Source organism: Lepisosteus platostomus, chromosome 21, assembly GCF_059453375.1.
Source record: "Lepisosteus platostomus isolate fLepPlt1 chromosome 21, fLepPlt1.hap1, whole genome shotgun sequence".
NCBI lineage: Eukaryota > Metazoa > Chordata > Actinopteri > Semionotiformes > Lepisosteidae > Lepisosteus > Lepisosteus platostomus.
In genome coordinates this window covers 18474534-18497844 of record NC_142631.1, presented here as the reverse complement: position 1 = coordinate 18497844, position 23311 = coordinate 18474534, and the positions used below count along the sequence as shown (strand labels likewise).

Here is a 23311-nt window from a genome sequence, read left to right as displayed (position 1 = left end):
AAATCCGCGACACGGTAAATACACTGACATTGTATAATTAATTCTGATGCTCAATCAAATCTGCGGAACACGTGTGGAGCGCAGTCCAGAGCACTATAAAGACTACATTTCCCACAAGCCCTGTGGCGACTTCCTTTTGACGTAATCGATTCGCGTCTTTTTATTTTTAATTATAACAACAATACATGCCATAAAAACAAGAATACATATAACACAGAGTATAGTCAGGGGTACATACGATAATACATGTACATGTTATGGAAAAAGATTAAACAAGTAATCTTGTTTAATAGTAAACAAAAGCAGATGAGGTCCATACATGTTTCAAATTGTCTGTACAGACGCATTTACATCCGTTTTAAAGTGTTCAAACATGGGTCTCCTCTCACAGCATTTCGTTAATTATTATATCGTGGAAGTATCATATTTTTTTAAATACAAACGATATTTTCATATTACTTTCAATAGGTTTAAAATGTAGTATTATTTAACTTCTTTAAAAGTAATGTCAATATTAGTTTCCTTCTTTACGTTATCTTTCAGAGTTGCTGTCACAAACGTCACAGTTATCATCTGTATTGATTTTCAATCTCTGCACAACGAGGATCTGTAGCCAGCAGCCATATCACCCTGCAACTCACAACTGGCAACCCACTGAAGCTAAGCAGGTGTGAGCCTGGTCAGTACCTGGATGGGAGACCTCCTGGGAAAAACTAAGGTTGCTGCTGGAAGAGGTGTTAGTGGGGCCAGCAGGGGGCGCTCACCCTGTGGTCCATGTGGGTCCTAATGCCCCAGTATAGTGATGGGGACACTATACTGTAAACAGGCGCCGTCCTTCGGATGAGACGTAAAACCGAGGTCCTGACTCTCTGTGGTCATTAAAAATCCCAGGGCTCTTCTCGAAAAGAGTAGGGGTGTACCCCGGTGTCCTGGCCAAATTTCCAATTGGCCCTTACTAATCATGGCCTCCTAATAATCCCCCTCTATGAATTGGCTTCATTACTCTGCTCTCCTCCCCACTGATAGCTGATGTGTGGTGAGCGTTCTGGCGCACTATGGCTGCCGTCGCATCATCCAGGTGGATGCTGCACATTGGTGGTGGTGGAGGGGAGTCCCCATTACCTGTAAAGCGCTTTGAGTGGAGTGTCCAGAAAAGCGCTATATAAGTGTAAGCTATTATTATTATTATTATCTGTACGGAGGCGCTATTGGACTCGCCGCCATAGACTCGTGTATCTCTGTCGCCGCCCAGTGGACATTTCTCGAAAGTGCAGTTCTTTTTAACTTTTTATGGTAGCAATAAAAATAGATACAATACAAACAAGAGTATATTTATAGCACATCAATAATACCATCAGGGGTACATAGTATAATATATTTACACTTCTGAAAAAAAGATTAAACCAGGTTAATAAAGATAAGGGCTGATATAGTCTGTAAATACACTTTTACATCTATTTAAAATGTTCTAACGAAGCTGCCTGAGGAAAGAACTTACTGTTTTGATTACATGAATCAGAGATTGTGACTCTGCCTTTAGCTTCCCATTCCTTCCAAACAATTTCAATTTCACACCTGGTTGTGCCAGAGGGTCCTCAGTGGAAGAGATACCAGGGTCCCCAGCACTGCTGTCACCTCTTCTGTACTCCTCCTATGCTAACAGCTGTGTATCTACTGCTGACTCCGTGAAAGGAATCAAGACTCCAGATGATCCCACCCAAATAAAAAAAAAAAATCTGGAGTGGAAGGAGGTCTCTGCTTTAGTCGGCTGGTGCCGTGAAAACAACCTCTAACTCTATATAACTCCAACTGCCTGTGTCTCAGGAAGCCCTGGTCCGTTTGTAATGGAAAACCATTGAGAGCACTAGAATGACTGATTTCCATCTTCACTCTAGGTCACTGTGCTGAACAGCACATTACTGTATTCTGCATATGATATGTCTGTTATTTACACCTTTTCTTTCTCACTTTGTCTCTCTGTCCGTTTGGATCAGGTATTTGGAGAGCACCACCACACCAGCCAAACTACCCAAACAGTTGCTTAGGCACTCAAGTGGACTTGATCAAATTAAACTTTCCAACCTAAACAGGAAAATGACAGTTCAAATGGATTCTACTGCCTTATTAATCATATTTCTCTTCTAAATTCTTTTAAAATAAAAACAAATATTTCTGACATGATACACACAAATAGCTATTTTTATACTTTCTAGTTATATTTCAATCTTATAAATGAAGCATTTCTTTCCTGCGGTTTGAGGTTGTTAAAGAGAAAGACCCCATACTATCAATACCCCCTTTACAGGCTGGTGAAAGAGCTGAAATGAGGTAGCGGAGGTGTAATTGAGTCGGACAGCAAACTCTCACCTGCTGCTTGCCAGGACAGGAATCTTACAAAGGTCCACTCCTCCCAGGGGGGTCACAGTAACAATGATGATGAGTAACACGAATGATTACAGTTCAGGGCCCCAGCACTGCCACCCACTAAAATAAACATGACACACAAGAGAACCCACAAGACAGTCATGGAAATCCATGACACGATAAACACGCTGAAATGGTACAATATAATTAATTCTGATGTTCAATCAAATCACCGAAACACGTGGGCAGTGCGGGCCACAGAACTACAGAAACTACATTACCCATACGCCCTGTGGGCGACTTCCTTCTGACGTCATCGACTCGCGCCTTTTGAATGTTATTTTAATTTTGGGTTTATTGTATTTATTTTGTATTTTGTATCCATGTACAATACATTCATTCATTCATTCATTACTCTTGTTTGCAATGCAATGTATTCTTTGCATTCTTTGCTGTTGAAAATGCTTAAATATATTTAAAATTAAAATAACGTATTAATACGAACATTACTAACGGTATTTGAATTAAAAAAACTTTCGGTGAAATTTTGCTGAATGACCACCAAGCGGCGCCATTGGCACATTATTGTAAGAATAATCATTTCTAAGAAATTTTCCAGTTTAATTCTACGGACCGGCCATCAGAGGGGCACTTTACTCGTCCTGCTGCTTCTGTTGAATTAATAATTGCTTAAATTATTGTCTGGTTAAATTGTCTGGTGGTAAGTATTTGTAATATAGGATTGCTCATGTCTGATCTGGAACACGAGATGGAAGTTTAACATGTGTGATTCACTGAGGTGGAGGGGTGGGAAATGACTGAAAGAAGTCTTGCCATGCTGTATTATTAATAGTACTAGCAGTATTGTCATATTAACACAAATCCTCAGACTCACTAACATCTCCAACAGAACGACAATCTCACACATCAAATATTAGAGGACCCTTCCTTTATACCTAAAAGCTTTCAGTTGTTGGACAATGAAAAGAGTGCTTGCAGGAATCTAATTACTGTTGTTATAAACTCATTACAAGCTAATTGTCTCATTTCTTTTTTTTCTTTCTTCTCTTTTCAGCAGCAAATAAACCCATTACTTGATCCCTTACATTTCAAAATGCTCTGTATCAAACCAACAAATCGTTCATAAATTTAAACCATGTTTTTGAGAAACTAGCCTTAAAATCAAAATGACTACATTCATATGAAACACACTCAGAAACAATATCAAATGGTTTGATACAGAGTGCAGAAACAACTGAAGAGAACTACCAGAACTAAAACAACACCACACCACTCTGAGCTGCGCCTCAGATACTGTGAGATGGTTAGACACTACATGCACACCCTAAAGAAGATAAGCACATACACAAACAGACAACTCTCAGACCACAAAAGGCCTGTAGCCAAGACACAGTCAACAACGCTTGACCCAACTGCAGCTCAGACCTGCAGCAAAGCCTGCTCAAACTCCTCAACCTCCTCCTGACGGCCGGCTGTTTCCCTGAGGCCTGGAATCAAGGACTGATCACGCCCATCTGTAAGAATGGAGACAGACTCGACCCCAACAGGTACCGGGGCTTCAGTGTGAACAGTAACCTGGGGAAGGAACTGTCGTATCTTGAATATCTGATAACCTGCCCTCCTTACTGAGCACAATGTCCTGCATTAGAGTCAGACTGGCTTCCTACCAAACCGCCACACATCCCATCACATTCACACCTGGGCGCTGATGGCCCATCTGGACCCAGAACAGCAGAGCCTGGCACTGCTGGAGCAGCACTGTCAGACCTGGGCACTGCCAGCCAATCTGGACCCAGACCAGCAGAGCCTGGCACTACTGGAGCAGCACTGTCAGACCTGGTCACTGCCAGCCCATCTGGACCCAGAACAGCAGAGCCTGGCACTGCTGGAGCAGGACTGTCACACCTGGGCACTGCCAGCCCATCTGGACCCAGAACAGCAGAGCCTGGCACTACTGGGGCAGGACTGTCAGACTTGGGCACTGCCAGCCCATCTGGACCCAGAACAGAAGAGCCTGGCACCGCTGGAGCAGGAGTGTTAGACCTGGACACTGCCAGCCCATCTGGACCCAGAACAGCAGAGCCTGGCACTGCTGGAGCAGCACTGTCACACCTGGGCACTGCCAGTCAATCTGGACCCAGAACAGCAGAGCCTGGCACTGCTGGAGTAGGACTGTCAGACCTGGGCACTGCCAGCCCATCTGGACCCAGAACAGCAGAGCCTGGCACTGCTGGAGCAGGACTGTCACACCTGGGCACTGCCAGTCAATCTGGACAAGACCAGAGTTATGGTTTTCCAGGAGAAAGCCAGACCTCAGGGAAACGGGTACAAATTCACACTGAACAACAACACATTGGAGCACACATCCAGCTACACATATCTCGGTCTCACCATCAGCTCTTCTGGGAGTTTTGACCTGGCAGTGAAGGCACTGAGGGAGAAGGCACTCAGGGCTTTCTACGCAATAAGAAGGAGGCTCTTCAATGTCAACCCACCAACAAGAATTTGGCTCCAAATATCTGAAAGTGTAATCCAACCCATTGCCCTATACGGCAGTGAAGTGTGGGGTCCCCTCACAGACCAGGAGTACACTCTGTTGAAACTCCTCCTTGCGCAGAGAAAAACAGCTAACAGCGAGTGCAGGGCTGAATTAGGCCAGTACCCACTATTGATAAACATACAGAACAGAGTAATCAAACACTTGTTACACCTGAGAAACAGAGGCCACAATTCATACCACCACTAGGCCCTGCTGATCCCAGAGTACAGCTGGTCTTGACACCAGTCAGTCTCAGGACACCACAGCTGCAGCAACACCAATCACAATCATCCAAATGCGGAGGGGACTGCAGTCCAGAGAAACCCAGCATTTGACAAGGACTGGAGGCCATTTCGCACCACAACTGTAGAACAGGATTCTTTCTGCACACCCAGTACTGGGGGCTGTGTCGGAGGCTCCTCACCAAAAGAGACTTGCATTCCTGTTGGCTCCTCTCGTTCTGTGATGATTTTAGACGTCGAATCGGGCAGTAGGCAGGCGCTCTTCGGGAGCTCTCGTCGCGTGCTATAACTCGGACCACGTGTTGGCACAATTGCTTCCTACATCGAAACAGAAACTTCAAACAACAAACCCCAACAAGAAATCTGTGCACACTTGGACTCCTGCTGCAGCTGAGGAGCTGTCAAGCACACACCTCCTGTGTGGGTAGTGTTGGCCGTAGGACCTGTTGTTCACAGAGAGAAAAAATACGCCATAGCAAGTCAGCACTCAAACAAACCAAAAGGCCAGTTTTATTGAAGTTGACGCAGCTGGCCACACAAACACTCACTGCGTCTCTTCACCAGGTATCAGAAACAAAATAAAGGAACAATCTTTTTATCATATCCACTCGCACCTTGCTCTCATTTCCAGACTCCTAACTTACCACTCCCAACAAACCCCAGTGCTCGCAACACCCTTTAAATAGGATTTGGCCCATACCACTATGGATACAATAGGTGTAAAACAGAAAATTCACAAGACAAACAACACATAGCACAGCAGTCCGGACTACTTGGACACACAATTACATGAAACCCTTAACAATTCACAGGACAGACATTCATCAGATCTTCTATACCTAGTTGCCATTTTTCGCAATAACATTAGGCTCTGATAACCTCCCCTCTCAGCATTCCAGCAATGTTATGTTCCTCTAGCTAAGCTTCAGGCATATAACCAGTCTCCTATCTGTTTGCAACCTTTTGACCTTTCTGAGGACCCCTCAGAACAAATAGACACTGGCGTCTCCTCTCATGCAGTGCTGTTAAGACTTAAGCTAGTGGCATCCTACACTATGCTTTGTTCCTTTAGGGCCATTTCTCTAAAAATAGTGTTCTCTACCTTTTGATTCCCCTCCTGTCCACAGCTAGAACAACTGTTTGCTAACAAAGACTGTTTATCTGTCTGGAAAGGTCTCCAAACTGTTACCAATTACAAAAGAAAATCCCCTCAGATACATCTTGATCACTCTCTACCAGATAACACATTTTACAGCAGGTCTGAAACACAAAGGATCTCCAACGACCTTGTCTATGGCAGTCTCGCAACTCGTGCAAATAATTCACATCCTGGGGATGAGCTATTGTCCCCCACTCAACTGGAGTGCCACACCCACTCACACTCAATCTCTCACGGAGACTTGACGCCGTTTACAAGTCTTGAGAATGCCCTGTGAAGCAAAGAACAGGATGTGTTAAGGCTATTCAAAAAGCAAAACTGTAAAAAGGCAGCAGGTACCTGACTGTGTATCTCCAGCCACACTACAGCACTGTGCTGGCCAACTCGCTCCAATCTTTACAGACGTTTTTAAGCAATCATTGTCCCAGTGCACAGTGCCAGACTGCTTCAAATCTTCTGTTATTGTTCCTGTTCCAAAAAAGGACACAAGAACCTGCCTTAATGCCTACAGACCCTTCGCACTAAGGTCAGAACTGGCGCGTCTTCCCAACACGTTCGTGTCACAGTGAGGTGACCCCTCAAACAAGAATTATTTCCTGCCTCATATATGACTACGGCACCTAGCAATGTAAACAGGGTGCTAGGGCCCCTCTCCATTACCACAGGTTCTGTTGATCTCCCAGATCCACCAATGCCCACACAGACCAGCGACAAGCATGAGTATCGTATAAGTGACCTTTTTATTTTCTATCCACATTCACCATCAGCCAAAGACACAACGAAAACAGCAGCAACAAAAGGTCCTTCCAAGGGTCATAATGAATCCAGAGGGACGGCAGTCTTTTCTGTCAAGTATCTGTCAAGTACTCGAACGATTCTTCTTCGTACCTGTAAAGTCTTTGATGGCCCCAGTGAACGAGAGGCCGGTCCCACTTCCCCAGACTCCGTTCAGGTTCCACTAGAAATCCTCCCGCGAACTGTATTCCATTCCCCTCAGTTTGGAGCGGCTAGCCGGGCCCGTTTCTCGCTCCTTGCCTTCAGGTATTAAAAGTCTCTGTACAGTACCTCTGTTCCGATGCCACTGTCTCCCGTGGTCGTCAATCGGTCCTTGCCTCCGTGAACTCGCGCTCCGCAGCTTCCCTTGTGCTGCCTGTGTCGTCTCCCGGGTCTGGTGGGAATCGGGAGCGCGCTCCGTTTCGGCTCAGATGGTTTTATTCCTCCCCTCAGCCCATCTCCCTCAGGGGGTTTTCCACTGTCCCTGTCAGAAAGGGGCTTGCCCAGTATTTTACCAGGAGGAAGCTCGTGTGGCTGAAGAGTGTGAGAGTGCCGAGCTTAGGTGTTATGGGCCCTTATCACTTCTTTGTTCACTCTCCGGGTCGGAGAAACCTGAAAAGAGACAAACGTTGTGAGACCATTTATAAGCTTGGTGACCTCAAATTAAACAGAACAATAGCAACACTGTTCTACAAACCTTTCATTGAAAGGGTTTTCAAACACTGTCCCACTTGCTGGTTTGGCAACATCAGTAGCTGGAATTGAATATGCAGCCATTAGTCTGCCTGGCAAAAAACAACCGGTCTCTCCAGTGGTCTGCATACAAGTGAACACACAAACCCCATACTATTAAAACCCCCTTTAGGGCACACTCACACCACAACACAATCAACCTGACAGACTCACCAACACTGGACTGCAGAAGCGGCAGGAAACCCTTGAGAACATGAGCAGAGCATGCAAACTCCACACAGACAGCACTCCAGGAAACCAGACACGTGAGAACATGTGCAGAGCATGTGCGCCGTCTCTCAGCCTTTCACCTCCACATGCAGATCAGGACGCGACCGGAGACCGGAGACTCCTCACTCCTGCAGGAGGAGGCGCCGACGGACTCGCTCAGCCCAGCGCTTACATTTCCCTGACAGTCCTGTCACACAGCCTGCGACTCACCGCTTCTTCCTTCTCTTCTGCGAAATGTCCACAAAATACTCCAGCCAGCGCTTTTTAGACTAAAGTTTCGGCTTTGCTCGTTGATTAGATTAAAAAAGTCGGCTGTTTCCCTCCTAGAGGTCAGATCGCAACAGCTTCTGCAGCACCGTTTCCCCGGCAACCACGTTTTATTTAACAAAGTAAAATAAACACAGGAGAAAAGTTTGCAAACATGCAGGCAGGATGAGCGCTGCAGACACATGCTGCTGCCTGGGTCCGTCTTGTGAAATAAACAGAATTTTGCACCCCAGGAACTAGACCCACGAGAACATAAGCAGAGCATGCAAACCCCACACACACAGCACCCCGGAAAACTGGAGCCACGAGAACATAAGCAGAGCATGCAAACTCCAGACACACAGCACCCCAGAAAACTGGAGCCACGAGAACATAAGCAGAGCATGCAAACCCCACACACACAGCACCCCAGAAAACTGGAGCCACGAGAACATAAGCAGAGCATGCAAACTCCACACAGACAGCACCCCAGGAACTAAATCCAGGCTCCCAGCGCTGCCACCCACTGCGCCGCCGTCTCTCACCTCCACTTGCAGATCATGACGCGACCGGAAACCGGAGACTCCTCACTCCTGCAGTAACACACCCCAGCAGGAGGAGGCGCCGACGGACTCGCTCATGGTGCAGTGAGCCCAGCGGTGTGAGTCTGGTGTCCAGCGCTGATATTTACCGACAGCCTGCGACTCACCGTTTCTTCCTTTTCTTCTGCATAATGTCCACAAAATACCCCAGCCAGCGCTTTTAAGACTAACGTTTCTGCTTTGCTCGCTGATTAGATTACAAAAGCCGACTGTTTACCTCCTGGAGGTCAGATCGCAACTTCAGCAGCACCGTTTCCCCGGCAACCACGTTTTATTTAACAAAGTAAAATAAACACAGGAGAAAAGAAGATTTGCTCGTCTCTTCCCAGAGCAGCTTCACTCCGGAGAGCAAGAAACAGCTCCTGCCGAGTCCGTCTTGTAAGAGAGACATAGAAATCCGCGACACGACAAATACGCTGAAATTGTATAATTAATTCTGATGCTCAATCAAATCTGCGGAGCGCGTGGGCAGCGCACGTGTTCTGTAGTGCGCTATAGAGCACTAGAGAGACTACATTTCCCACAAGCCCTGTGGGCGACTTCCTTTTGACGTAATCGATTCGCGTCTTTTTTCTTTTTAATTATAACAACAATATATGCCATAAAAACAAGAATACATATAACAGAGTATAGTCAGGGGTACATACAATAATACATGTACATGTTATGGAAAAAGATTAAACAAGTAATCTTGTTTAATAGTAAACAAAAGCAGATAAGGTCCGTACATGTTTCAAATTGTACAGACGCATTTACATCCGTTTTAAAGTGTTCAAACATGGGTCTCCTCTCACAGCATTTCGTTAATTATTATATCGTGGAAGTATAATTTTTTTTTAAATACAAACGATATTTTCATATTACTTTCAATGTTTAAATGTAGCATGATTTTACTTCTTTAAAAGTAATGTTAATATTAGTTTCCTTCTTTACATTAGCTTTCAGAGTTGCTGTCACAAAAGTCACAGTTACCATCTGTTTTGATTTTCAATCTCTGCACAACGAGGATCTGTACGGAGGCGCTTTAATCTAATAATACTCCCCTTTTTAGTTCTTTTGAGGTGGAGCTGAAACACTATTTAAATTCTATTAAAAATGTGAGAAATAATAAAGCACGGAAAACATATGATATATGTAAAAAATACAAGTTAATTATATAACTTACTTATTACCTCTGGCGGTTAACTGTTTATTTTTCTGTTTGTGTTTATTTTCTTGTACCTAATTTGATCCTCTGATTGTATTTGTATTTGTAAATTCTTTAAAAAAAAAGGAGGCGCTTTAAGATTCGCCGCCATTGACTCGTGTATCTCTGTCGCCGCCCAGTGGACATTTTTCAGAAGTGCAGTTCTTTTTTAACTTTCTCGGATGTGTCACCGACCGCCGTAATTCCCTAAAGTCCCGGGACTGTAATTGTGATTGGACGAAAGCCGTATCTGCCCCACCTCCTGCCGAAATCTCGACGCTGATTGGTTCTGAGCCGAGTCACTCAATTTGAGGGCGGTATTTCCGTGGAAGAACAGGGAAGTCCGTGGTGATTAGCTAGGAACGGTGTCACTCACCCAAACTAAAAGGAAATCCCGCCCTTTCCAGCCAACGGCGGTGATTGGACAAGCCCTGCGCCGTTCAATTGACGTCACTTAACTGCGACGAATCCGGATCTGATGCGTGATTAGCGCGACAGCCGGTCCGTTGCCCGAGGTCGGTGTGGAGCCGCGGCACAGGATGCTGTGGTTCCGCTCTCTGCTCGTTAAGCACTGCGGACTCCTGGAAAACCGTATTGCAGGGCAGAGAGTTATTGAAATCCAGACGTCGCTAGAGAGTTTGTTTACTGGCGAGTCACCTCACGTTCCTGATTAATTCGACCTTATTGTGTTTTCTCTGCTTTAACAAATATAAGAACACATAAGAGAGACACAGAAATACAAGCCACGATAAATACGCTGAAATTGTATTAATATAATTCATTCTAATGTTCAATCAAATCAGCGAAACACATGGGCAGGGCAGCCCAGTGAGCTACAGAGACTACATTACCCATAAGCCCTGTGGGCGACAACATTTTGACGTCATCGACTCGCGTCTTTTGTATTTTTTATGAGACCAAAAACTACAAGAAAACGTAACGTAGCAGTCGTATTGTCAGGGTACAAGCAAAAATACATGTACATTTTATGGAAAAAAAGATTCAACAAGGTAAATGCAGATAATGCTTTAACGTTCTTACAACACAGAAACAGACACATTTCAGAAAGACATTCTGAAATAAAATGTCTTTACATCCGTTTTAAACTGTTCAAACACGGTCTCCTCTCACACCATTCCCTTAATAATTATGTTGCGCAAGTATAATAATGTTTAAAAATACAAACGATATTTTCATCTTCCTTTCAATGAGATTAAAATGTAACAAATGTATTTATTTCCGATTTTATGTCTTTCCGATAGCGCTTTGAGACTCAGCTCCGTGGACTCGTGTATCTCCGTCGCCACCCAGTGGACATTTCTCGGAAGTGTCACCACCCGCCGGAATTCGGAAAAGTCCCGGGACTGAAGCTGTGTGACTGGACAAGAGCCTGTCTCCCGCCTCCTGCTGAAATCTCAGCGCCGATTGGACAAAAGCTGCTCACAGTCCAGATCCACTGGAAGGCCGATCTACTCCGGGTTTTCCGTAGCCGGCAGTCCGGATCCAGTGGAGGGCCGATCCACTCCGGGTTTTCCTTAACTGGCAGTCCGGATCCAGTGGAGGGCTGATCCACTCCGGGTTTTCCGTAGCCGGCAGTCCGGATCCAGTGGAGGGCCGATCCACTCCGGGTTTTCCTTAACTGGCAGTCCGGATCCAGTGGAGGGCTGATCCACTCCGGGTTTTCCGTAGCCGGCAGTCCGGATCCAGTGGAGGGCCGATCCACTCCGGGTTTTCCTTAACTGGCAGTCCGGATCCAGTGGAGGGCTGATCCACTCCGGGTTTTCCGTAGCCGGCAGTCCGGATCCAGTGGAGGGCCGATCCACTCCGGGTTTTCCTTAACCGGAAGTCCGGATCCCGTGGAAAGGCTGATCCACTCCGGGTTTTCCGTAGCCGGAAGTCCGGATCCCGTGGAAGGCTGATCCACTCCGGTGTTTCCTTAGCCGGAAGTCCGGATCCGGTGGAAAGAGAGTTATTAGTGAACTCCAGACACCGCTGGAGAGTGTGTTTACCGGCGAGTCGGCTCACGCTGCTGATCAATTCGACCTCCTTGTGTTTTCTTCTTCCTTTATCGTGCAATAATATAAATCCTTTACGATGCACGCAAGACTACATTACAGATCACCGGAGTAAATTATACAGGCAAATAAAGATAAGGTACGCACAGCTTTCATGTTGTGATACTTAGACATGGTTTGGAGACGTTCCCTCGTGTGTATTTTGAATTATTCAAATGCGTGTCGCTTCAATTTGGAAGCGCATAATTTCAGTGCATGAGTTTATCTGTTATATTGGGCGAGATTTCACACGGATAATCAAACAAGAACGAGTTTGCCCTGGAATCCATTCCACTGCCCAACCTGAAAGTCAGAGCATGAGAACGGACGGATTGTATGGCGATTGTGGTGTTGCTCGACCACATCAAGTAGGCGAGAAGTACAATCTGCTGCTACGACATACGGTCTAATTATTCAATTTTCGATTATTTCTCATCTTTAGGCTATTTATACATCTAATAACGAGCAAGTATAATGATTAAGCCAATGATACATTATATTTTAGATTCGGTTCAGCAGTACTGAGCAGTAAAATAACATCAATTTGTCTACAGGAAATGTCAGCATTAGAAGCCTTCTTTACATCATTTTGCCGATCTGTTCAGAGTGTTTTAACAACAGAACAAAACAAAAACAAACGTAAGGTTTCTGGGCTGCTTTGAGAAAGACAATTATCATCTATATTACTTTTAAATCTATGCACACTATGTATCTTTACCGGGTCGATTCAATGTACAATTTTGTACTGACGCCTTAACCTTATTATTCATACAAAATCTGTTTGACAATAGTCATGTTTGATTCCACTCACTTTCCCCAAAGAGGTGCTCCAAAATAGTTTGACAAGATATTGTGAGATTGCGAGAGGGATCTGAAGTATTTATTAGTACAAGTATAACTAAATTGTTTTCCTTGTAGTCTAATAAAGGTTGTAAATTCTTCCATAGTTTCTGATGGGCTACTGTTAGTTTCTTAAAAGCATCAATACCTCTCTAGGAGTAGCTCTGGTTACGACGGATTGTTATCAGACTTATCACAAACATTATATCTATTCATAAAATCTGCTTGATTCTACATTTCATCATCCACACCAGTTAATTTGTTGACCCCGCTTATACTATTTTAAACCCAGTTTTCAAAGCACGGGTTTATTTTTTCTCTGTATTCTAGATGATGTATCTATGGGAGGTATGTTTATCTATAAGAGACCACGTGAGGAGAACTTCTTCATGGAAGCTGGCAAGTTTCAGGGGGGTTTCCAGCATCCAAATGACATTCAAGTAAAAAGTCTATACCCGCTAGTTCCTGAATGATTAAATTAGGGAAACATACACCACCTACTTTGCTTAATTTTGTAAATAATACTCTGTCGGTATCGGTATTAGATGCTCTAAACCCTGTAGCATTTAGGCCTTCTTCTGCCCGTGTTTGACAAATAACAACCATGAATAAAGTTTTTTTTTTTATTTTACTAAGGTAGAGAACATCACATCACAAATCACAAAATCACCTTTTTGAAAATCTTAATACCAAGATATTTAATCACATCTTTTACATGTATATTACGTACGGAGCAGACACTTTCCAACAGCCACCAGTTCACTTTTCTGATATGTAAAGAAAGACCAGATACAGAGGAAATGACTTGTAAACGTATTTAATTGCTTTGTCCACCTCTGTGTGCTTTCTCAGAGAGAGAGTTGTATCCTCAGCCAATTGGGAACACCTGTAATCTCTTTATCCTGTACTTGAATACCCTGAAACTATTTGTTATAGGGGTGTAAGCAGTGGGAAGAGGAGTGGGCTCGTGTCGAATTGCCTTACCCGTTCCCAATCTGCAGGAGGTCCCACGACGGCAGGTAGCTGCTCCAGTCGCTGGAGCTCAGTTCGCTGCCGAGGGAGGACGAGGGCTCTGGCTCGGGGGAATCACGGCTCCACAGCTCCTACCTGTTGCAGAGTGTTTCTGCCCTCCCGATGGCCTCTGTGTTTTAGAAGGATCTGTCTCTTTTCGCTTGCTTACACCACAGGTTTCATCGACGATAGTGTGCACCCTGAAGCAGTGAGTTATCGGTCTTATTTCTACTGAGAAACAGTTCAAGCACTCACAAAACAATAACCAGGAGACGGTGTATGAAAAAGAATTGTAAGACTTGCAGAGTAGATTTGAATAGACAGTGGACGTCACACTGTGTGCTTGAATATCAGAGATTCAATTCATTCTTTCCTGTAGGTTAACTTCCTGTTTGACATTGTTCCGCTGTCACTTCTTCACAAACTCATAACTCGCCGTGTTCAATTTTGTGTTGAGTTACAGGAACCTCAGCATCAGATGAAATCCTCTTCAGCGCCCCAGGGAGACTGGGGGACTTGCCAGATTTTCAGCTTTATTACTGGGTCCTTCGGCTCAGGGCTGTTGAGCAAAGTGCTCCCCTCTGCTGGAGAGCCACAGGGGCACTACAGAGCGGCCTCGTGTTCCCTGCTCCTGCCCGTGCCTGTGGACGGCCAGTGTGACCGCGAGCGAGACAAAGTAGTGCATTCGTGGTGTAAATACAGAACGTTCACTAGCTGACTGAGGAAAGTTACAGAGACGGGAGTATACGTTCTGAAATAATGTGAACCACTGTTACTACACACAGACAGACTACTTAAAAATCATGTGGCTTTTTAAGGTCGTTTTGTCTGCCTAAAGTACGTTAGATTTGTCACAGCAAAGAGTTTGAATACTTACAGAACGCAGCAGCTAGAATTGTTACTTGGAGCAGAAAGAATGACCACATAACCCCCATACTTCTCTCTCTTCATTGGCTTCCTCTCAGGTACAGGGCGGACTTCAAACTCCTTCTACTTACAAGGCTCTCAGAGGTCAGGCACCTGTCCTGCCTCGCAGGGATGCTGCAGAGGAGAAATACTGTACACAGCATAGTTTCAGAGGCCTGTCTGTCATGGGCTGGGCACCATGTGAGTTGAATGCTGCATCAGTGCCATGGATCCAAGAGGGGCATCATGGATACAGCTGTCATTTAGGAGGATTCTGCTGGTCTGCAGAGACCTGCATGGGGTACTGACATACAGACGACGTGATGGATGGATGGATTAATACCCGCATTCATTTCTTTCTTTTTTTTTAATGATATACAGTGCCTTGCGAAAGTATTCGGCCCCCTTGAACTTTTCAACCTTTTGCCACATTTCAGGCTTCAAACATAAAGATATAAATTTTTTATTTTATGTGAAGAATCACCAACAAGTGGGACACAATTGTGAAGTGGAACGAAATCTATTGGATTTTTGAAACTTTTTTAACTAATAAAAAAAATGAAAAGTGGGGCGTGCAAAATTAGGCAGTAACCTGTTGCTGAACTACTCGTGTTGAGAGTGTTTGCTCCAAAGTTCAGCAGCGTTTACATTTCCTGCGAAGATTAAGAGTGCCTGGGGTTGGACAAGAAGTAATGCTACTCTTCTACCGTGCTGTAATCGAGAGCATTATCAGATATGGTATTACAGAGTGGTTTGGTCATCTATCAGTTCATTTAAAATCACAAATTACCGCCTCTTCAAGACAGCTTTGAAGGTCATGGGAGTGAAACGGCATCTCTCCTTGCAGACAATCTTGGAAAAATCCCTCATCAAACAGGCAGGAAAAAATGTATCAGATCCCTCCCACATCCTTAACTCTGAATACCAACCTCTTCCTTCTGTCAAACGTTTTAAGGTTCCCAAATATAAGTCAAACAGATACAAACATTCCTGTGTTCCACTGTCCATTAAAGCTGCCAATGCAAATGTCAAGGAAAAACACAATTTTGACTCTTACAACCCACTTGAGTGCGATATGTTTTGTGATGTGTTATAAAAGTTACATGTTGCTATGTGTTATACTCTACATGTTCAATAGAGTGATGTGCAATGTTTTTCTTATTTTTTGTAATAGAATAATGTGCAATGTTTTTCTTTTCTTCTTTTTTTTTGTTTGCATTCTATTTAAATGGACAGGAGTGCTGGGTGTCCATACAAAATTTCCCTCAGGGGACAATTAAATCTTATCTTATCTAGCTGGATATTCGACCAAGCTAAGAAACAGCAAAGAGATACAGACTCTGACAAGTACAGGTTCAGAGACCACAATCAGCCCATAGCAACTGTGTGATGAAGACCCAAATGTATCCCACACCTGCCTGAGGAACAGACAGTGAGCCTGTCTCTCAATAATAATAATACAGTGTGTGATCTCAACAGATGACTCTTGGGCATGTGCCTGTGTGTTGCTAGTTTGTGTGCTTTTCTATATATTACCTGCTGCCATGAAACACATGTCCACCTTGGGGATAATGAAAACTCCCTCTCTCAAGAGAACACAACGCATCTGAAAATTACTTTTCTACAAATATTTTCACTCCTCTGGTGTCAAAGTACTGCATCTGCAGAAAGGGGCAACTCGTCCATCCATCGTCCAGCAGGCCCACTCTACAGCACCTCAGGGAGACGCCTGTGCAATCAGCGCCTTCGGGTTGCTTTACAAATATATTATGTAATATGATGCATATTTTTAAGGTCACATTAACTTGCACTGTTTGTGTGTGTTGTGAGTTCCGGTGTGAATGAAACATAGCTGCTGTGATGCAGATAGCATTCAGAGGAACTCCAGCTCTCGGTGTTTAAGAATATTAAACCTTTACTGACCACAGTGGTGTCGAACACTGGCTTTCTCCTCGACTGTGATACGATCAGGTGGGGATTTTGTTTTCCTGGGGGGTTTTAGTGGTGCACCTTGACTTGCAAATTCGTTTTTATTTAATGTCAATTTTGTTTAGTTGTTTTAAAGAACTTACTGTTTTGATTAGATGTATCAGAGATTGTGACTCTGCCTTTAGCTTTCCATTCCTTCCACACAAAGGGTCTTCTGTTGTAGAGAACAGCACAGCATATCCAAAGCGAAGCGGGAGGGGACTGCAGTCCAGAGAAACCTGTAATTTTACAAAGAATGGAGGCAATTTCACACCTGTGGTTGTGCCAGAGGGTCCCCAGCACTGCTGTCACCTCTTCTGTACTCCTCCTATGCTAACAACTGTGTATCTACTGCTGAATCAAGTCTGCAGATGATCCCACCGGAATAAAAAACAAATCTGTAGAGGAAGGAGGTCACTGCTTTAGTCAGCTCCACACAGACAGTACCCCAGAAAACTGGACCCACAAGAACATAAGCAGAGCATGCAAACTCCACACACACAGCACCCCAGAAAACTGGAGCCACGAGAACATAAGCAGAGCATGCAAACTCCACACACACAGCACCCCAGGAACTAAATCCAGGCTCCCAGCGCTGCCACCCACTGCGCCGCCGTCTCTCACCTTTCCACCTCCACATGCAGATCATGACGCGACCGGAGACCGGAGACTCCTCACTCCTGCAGTAACACACCCCAGCAGGAGGAGGCGCCGACGGACTCGCTCATGGTGCAGTGAGCCCAGCGGTGTGAGTCTGGTGTCCAGCGCTCATATTTACCGACAGCCTGCGACTCACCGTTTCTTCCTTTTCTTCTGCATAATGTCCACAAAATACTCCAGCCAGCGCTTTTTAGACTAACGTTTCTGCTTTGCTCGCTGATTAGATTACAAAAGCCGACTGTTTACCTCCTGGAGGTCAGATCGCAACAACTCCTGCAGCACCGTTTCCCCGGCAACCTCGTTTTATTTAACAAAGTAAAATAAACACAGGAGAAAAGTTTGCAAACATGCAGGCAGGATGAGCGCTGCAGACACATACTGCTGCCCGGGTCCGTCTTGTGAAATAAACAGAACAGAAAACAGAAAGAAAAACACACACTCGAGTACACATAACACAGTCAGGGGTACACAATACTCCTGCTCTTTACTCAAACAGGTCGGCGCAGCTGTCATGATGTCTCATTTACAAAGAGTCTGAAGATTTGCTCGTCTCTTCCCAGAGCAGCTTCACTCCGGAGAGCAAGAAACAGCTCCTGGCGAGTCCGCCTTGTAAGAGAGACATAGAAATCCGCGACACGATAAATACGCTGAAATTGTATAATTGATTCTGATGCTCAATCAAATCTGCAGAACGCGTGGGCAGCGCACGTGTTCTGTAGTGCGCTATAGAGCACTAGAGAGACTACATTTCCCATAAGCCCTGTGGGCGACTTCCTTTGACGTAATCGATTCGCGTCTTTTTTCTTTTTAATTATAACAACAATACATGCCATAAAAACAAGAATACATATAACATAGAGTATAGTCAGGGGTACATACAATAATACATGTACATGTTATGCAAAAAGATTAAACAAGTAATCTTGTTTAATAGTAAACAAAAGCAGATAAGGTCCGTACATGATTCAAATTGTCTGTACAAACGCATTTACATCCGTTTTAAACTGTTCAAACAGGGGTCTCCTCTCACAGCATTTCGTTATTATTTCGTGGAAGTATAATATTTTTTTAAAATACAAACGATATTTTCATATTACTTTCAATGGGTTTAAATGTAGCATGATTTTACTTCTTTAAAAGTAATGTCAATATTAGTTTCCTTCTTTACATTAGCTTTCAGAGTTGCTGTCACAAAAGTCACAGTTACCATCTGTTTTGACTTTCAATCTGTGCACAACGAGGATCTGTAAGGAGGCGCTTTAAGATTCGCCGCCATTAATTGTTTATTTTTCTGTTTGTGTTTGTTCTTTTATACCTAATTTGATCCTCTGATTGTATTTGTATTTGTAAATTATTTACAAGTTTAATAAAAAATTCTTTAAAAAAAAAGATTCGCCGCCAAAGACTCGTGTATCTCTGTCGCCGCCCAGTGGACATTTCTCGAAAGTGCAGTTCTTTTTTAACTCTTGTAGCAATAAAAATAGATACGATACAAAACAAGAGTATATATAGCAAATCAATAATGTCATCAGGGATACATAGTATAACATATTTACACTTTTGAAAAAAAAATTTCAATATCTGCACAACAAGTCTTCGACAGCGCTTTGAGACTCACCGCCATAGACTCGTGTATCTCTGTCGCCGCCCAGTGGACATTTCTCGGAAGTGTCACCGCCCGCCGTAATTCGGTAAAGTCCCGGGACTGTAATTGTGATTGGACGAGAGCCGTATCCATCCCGCCTCCTGCCGAAATCTCGGCGCTGATTGGTTTTGAGCCGAGTCACTCAACGTGAGGGCGGTATTTCCGTGTAAGAACACGGAAGTCCGTGGTGATTGGCTAGGAGCGGTGTCACTCACCCAAAATAAAAAGAAGTCCCTCCTTTTCCAGCCAACGGCGGTGATTGGACAAGCCCTGCGTCGCTCATTTGACGTCACTTAACTGAGACGGATCCGGATCTGATGCGTAATTAGCGCGACAGCCGGTCCGTCGCTGAGGTCGGTGTGGAGCCACGGCCCAGAATGCTGTGGTTCCGCTTTCTGCTCGTCAAACACTGCGGACTCCTGGAAAACCGTATTGCAGGGCAGAGAGTTATTGAAATCCAGACGTCCGTCGCTGGAGAGTTTGTTTACTGGCGAGTAACCTCACGTTGCTGATTAATTCGACCTTATTGTGTTTTCTCTGCTTTAACAAATAGTAAAAATGCTATTCAATGCACACAAGAGTACATCACAGATCACCGGGGTACATTATACAAGCAAATAAAGATAAGATTTACTTATCTTTAAGGTCCGGTTTCCTGGGGTATTTGCTTACCCGCTGGAGATCAGATCGCAACAACTTTTACAGCTCCGTTGCCACGGCAACCACGTTTTATTGACAAAGTAAAATAAACACAGGAGAAAAGTTTGCAAACAAGACGGGAGCTAAGAAACACGAGGACAGTGGGTTTGCTTTATGTGCCGGGTCGATAGACCAGCGCTGCAGACACGTGAAATAAAAGAAAACATACACACAAGGGAACACATAAGAGAGGCATAGAAATACAAGACACGATAAATACGCTGAAATACGCTATTAATATAATGAATTCTAATGTTCAATCAAATCAGCGAAACACATGGGCAGGGCAGCCCAGTGAACTACATTACCCATAAGCCCTGTAGGCGACAACATTTTGACGTAATCGACTCGCGTCTTTTGTATTTTTTTATGAGACCAAAAACTACAAGAAAACATAACGTATCAATCGTATTGTCAGGGTACATGCAATAATACATGTACTTTTACAAGGTAAATGCAGATAAGGTCCGTCCATGCTTCAACGTTCTTACAACTAGACACGGTACGTCTTTGCATCTGTTTTAAACTGTTCAAACATGGTCTTCCCCCACGCCATTCCGTTAATAATTATATCGTGCAAGCATAATAATTAAAAAAATACAAACGGTATATTCATATTACTTTCAATGGGATTAAAATGTAACATAAATGTATTTATTTAAACTTAATATCAGTATTAGTCTCTTTCTTTTTATAAGTTTGTAAAACAGTCCAGAATGTTTATAAACCACAACATAACCAAAATAAATGTTAGGTTTCAGGGCTGCTTTCAGAAAGGTCACAGTTTTTTTAAAAAATTTATTAAACATATAGAATTTACAGATACAAATACAACAAGAGGATCAGAATCATGTACAAGAGAAAAAAACGCAGCAGAAAAAAGCATTTAACTACCAGAGGTAATTAAGTAATTATGTGATCAAATTGTATATTTTACACGTATCATATTTTCCTTGCTTTAATATTTCTCAATTATTTATAAAATTTAGTTTCAATATGCATGCGTTTCCTGTAAAAAATAAAACTCAGCACACAGTTTTTTACAAAACAAAAAAAACGTTTTTCTTTTAACAACATTTCGAGTTCCTCTGGCAATCATGAAAAAGACATACACAAAAGCAAATAACTAACTCTAAGACTAAACTATTGAGTTTTTCGAAGAACCAGAACTATAACAGTCCTTAATACTTAACTACACCATTCCAAACTAACACTAAATAAACACTAGTATATACTACTATAACAAATAAAACCAAACATAATCATTAACTGAGCAGTCACTGGGAGCGAATCTCCTTCCCGTCCACAAAGGCCCTCAATCCCACAAAGCAGGCTCTCCTCCCCTCTCTTCTGGCAGCTTCAGCCTGGGGCCACAGCTGGTTCCTGGTGCTCCTGTCCGCGGCAGACAGGTCCTTTGCAAACCTTAGTTTGTTCTCATTCAAATACTCATTCCTCCTCGCCACTCGCCACAGCATGTCCCTCGCCGTCCTCTTGGTGAACTGTATTATAATCGTTCTGGGGCGCACTTGCCCAGACATGTTCGCTCTCCCGAGCCTGAGAACAGTGTCAATGGCCGATATCACGTCCTCCTGGTCCGGCATGGTCCTTCTACAGATACCCTTCACTTTTGCAACAATGTCCTCATTACGTTCCTCCTTAAGTTCAAGTAATTATAAATTCCATCGTCGACGGTATCTATCTAGATCATTCACTTTCAATTCAAGATCTTTAATATGCTTTTCTTGTTCGGTATTTACTTGTTTAAGAACTTTTACTTCACTCTTTAAGTCCTCAAACTCTTTACACACGCAGTCCATGGACTTTTTAAGACCTTCGATTGCGACTGTATTAGATCGAATCATTTCCTTCAGCTCACCCGTGCTCTGTGCCATCATGTTGAAGATGTTGGTCTGGAGCTCCTCCAGCGTCAGCTCGCCCCTTCCTCTCTTGGCCGCCGGGGTTTTCACAGGTGTGCTGGGCAGGGACTCCGGCTCTTCCTCCGGCAGCTGAGTCTCACTCGCGTACGAGTGCATCTCCAGCACTCTTTCCACGTCCCCTCCAGCTGCTTCACTTTTCCCTTTAGTTGCCATCGATTTTCTTGTAATGCTATACATATACGATTGAGGTATCTTAGACTTCTCCTTCGAAGACCCAGCACTCTCTTTTCTTTTCCCAGTGTTACTCATATCGAAATTCTTAAACCTAAAAAAATCGTTTTTTCTTTTTCTTTCAATTATAACTGAAGTTTAAACAACTGGTGTTAAGTCCTTATTTTTCTGTAGTCAAAAAAAGCAAAAATTAACATTCAGGTCATGAAAAATTAAAAAAAAACTCCTCAACCACTAAACTTTACCTCCCACCTGAAAGCCATCTTGAACGCTCTTAAAGGTCACAGTTATCATCTATATTGATTTTAAATCTCCGCATAACAAGAGTCTGCGACAGCGCTTTAAGACTCACCTCCATAGACTCGTGTATCTCTGTCGCCGCCCAGTGGACATTTCTCGGAAGTGTCACCGCCCGCCGGAATTCGGAAACGTCCTGTAATTTTTTTAAAGAATTTTTTATTAAACTTGTAAATAATTTGCAAATACAAATAAAATCAGAGGATCAAATTAGGTATAAGAGAACAAACACAAACAGAAAAATAAACAATTAACCGCCAGAGGTAATAGGTAAGTTATATGATTAACTTGTATTTTTTACATATATCATATGTTTTCCGTGCTTTATTATTTCTCACATTTTTAATAGAATTTAAATAATGTTTCAGCTCCACCTCAAAAGAACTAAACAGGGGAGTATTATTAGACCATTTGGATTTATGGATGTGAAATTTACCAAGAATGATTAATAAATTGACTATAAATAAATGCTCTTTTTCCAAATTTTCTACTAAACAGTACAATAAAATGTCAAAATCCTTCAATCTAAATAACACCTTTAACTGCCTGCAAACAAAACTCTGTAAATCCGTCCAAAAACGTCCTGTAATTGAAGCTGTGTGCTTGGACAAGAGCCGCATGTCTCCCCTCTCGGCGCTGACTGGACGAAAGCTGATAGCCCGGATCCCACTGACGTCTGATCCAGTCTGGGTTTTCCTCCGCTGACAATCCGGATCCCGTGGAAGCTTGATCCGGTCCGGGTTTTACTCTGCTGTGAGTCCGGATCCCGTGGAAGTTTGAGCCAGTCCGGGTTTTACACTGCTGACACTCCTTACTCTGCTCCAAAAGTAGAAATTATGAAAAACGTTTTATGAAATAACCACGGGGATGCGGTCAGGGTGAGACGGTCAAGTTGAGGGCGAAAACTCCGCGGAAGCAGCCGGATCCGAACAACGTGTCACTTTAATTTTAATGTAAGCATTTACAACAGAATACAATACAATACCGGTCTGTCGGTGTGGTTCCGTTCTCTGCTTGTCAAGCACTG

The 23311-nt window shown here is 43.6% G+C and overlaps 1 long non-coding RNA gene across 1 annotated transcript; it reads right to left on the bottom strand.

Annotated features, from left to right (window-relative positions):
- Window positions 1-7046: 7046 nt before the first annotated feature.
- LOC148644177 (uncharacterized) lies at window positions 7047-22422 on the bottom strand. Its single transcript, XR_015928830.1, has 2 exons — window positions 17500-22422; window positions 7047-7711 (listed from the first exon to the last, which is right to left on the bottom strand). It is a non-coding gene; the product is annotated as an uncharacterized LOC148644177 (long non-coding RNA).
- Window positions 22423-23311: the final 889 nt, after the last annotated feature.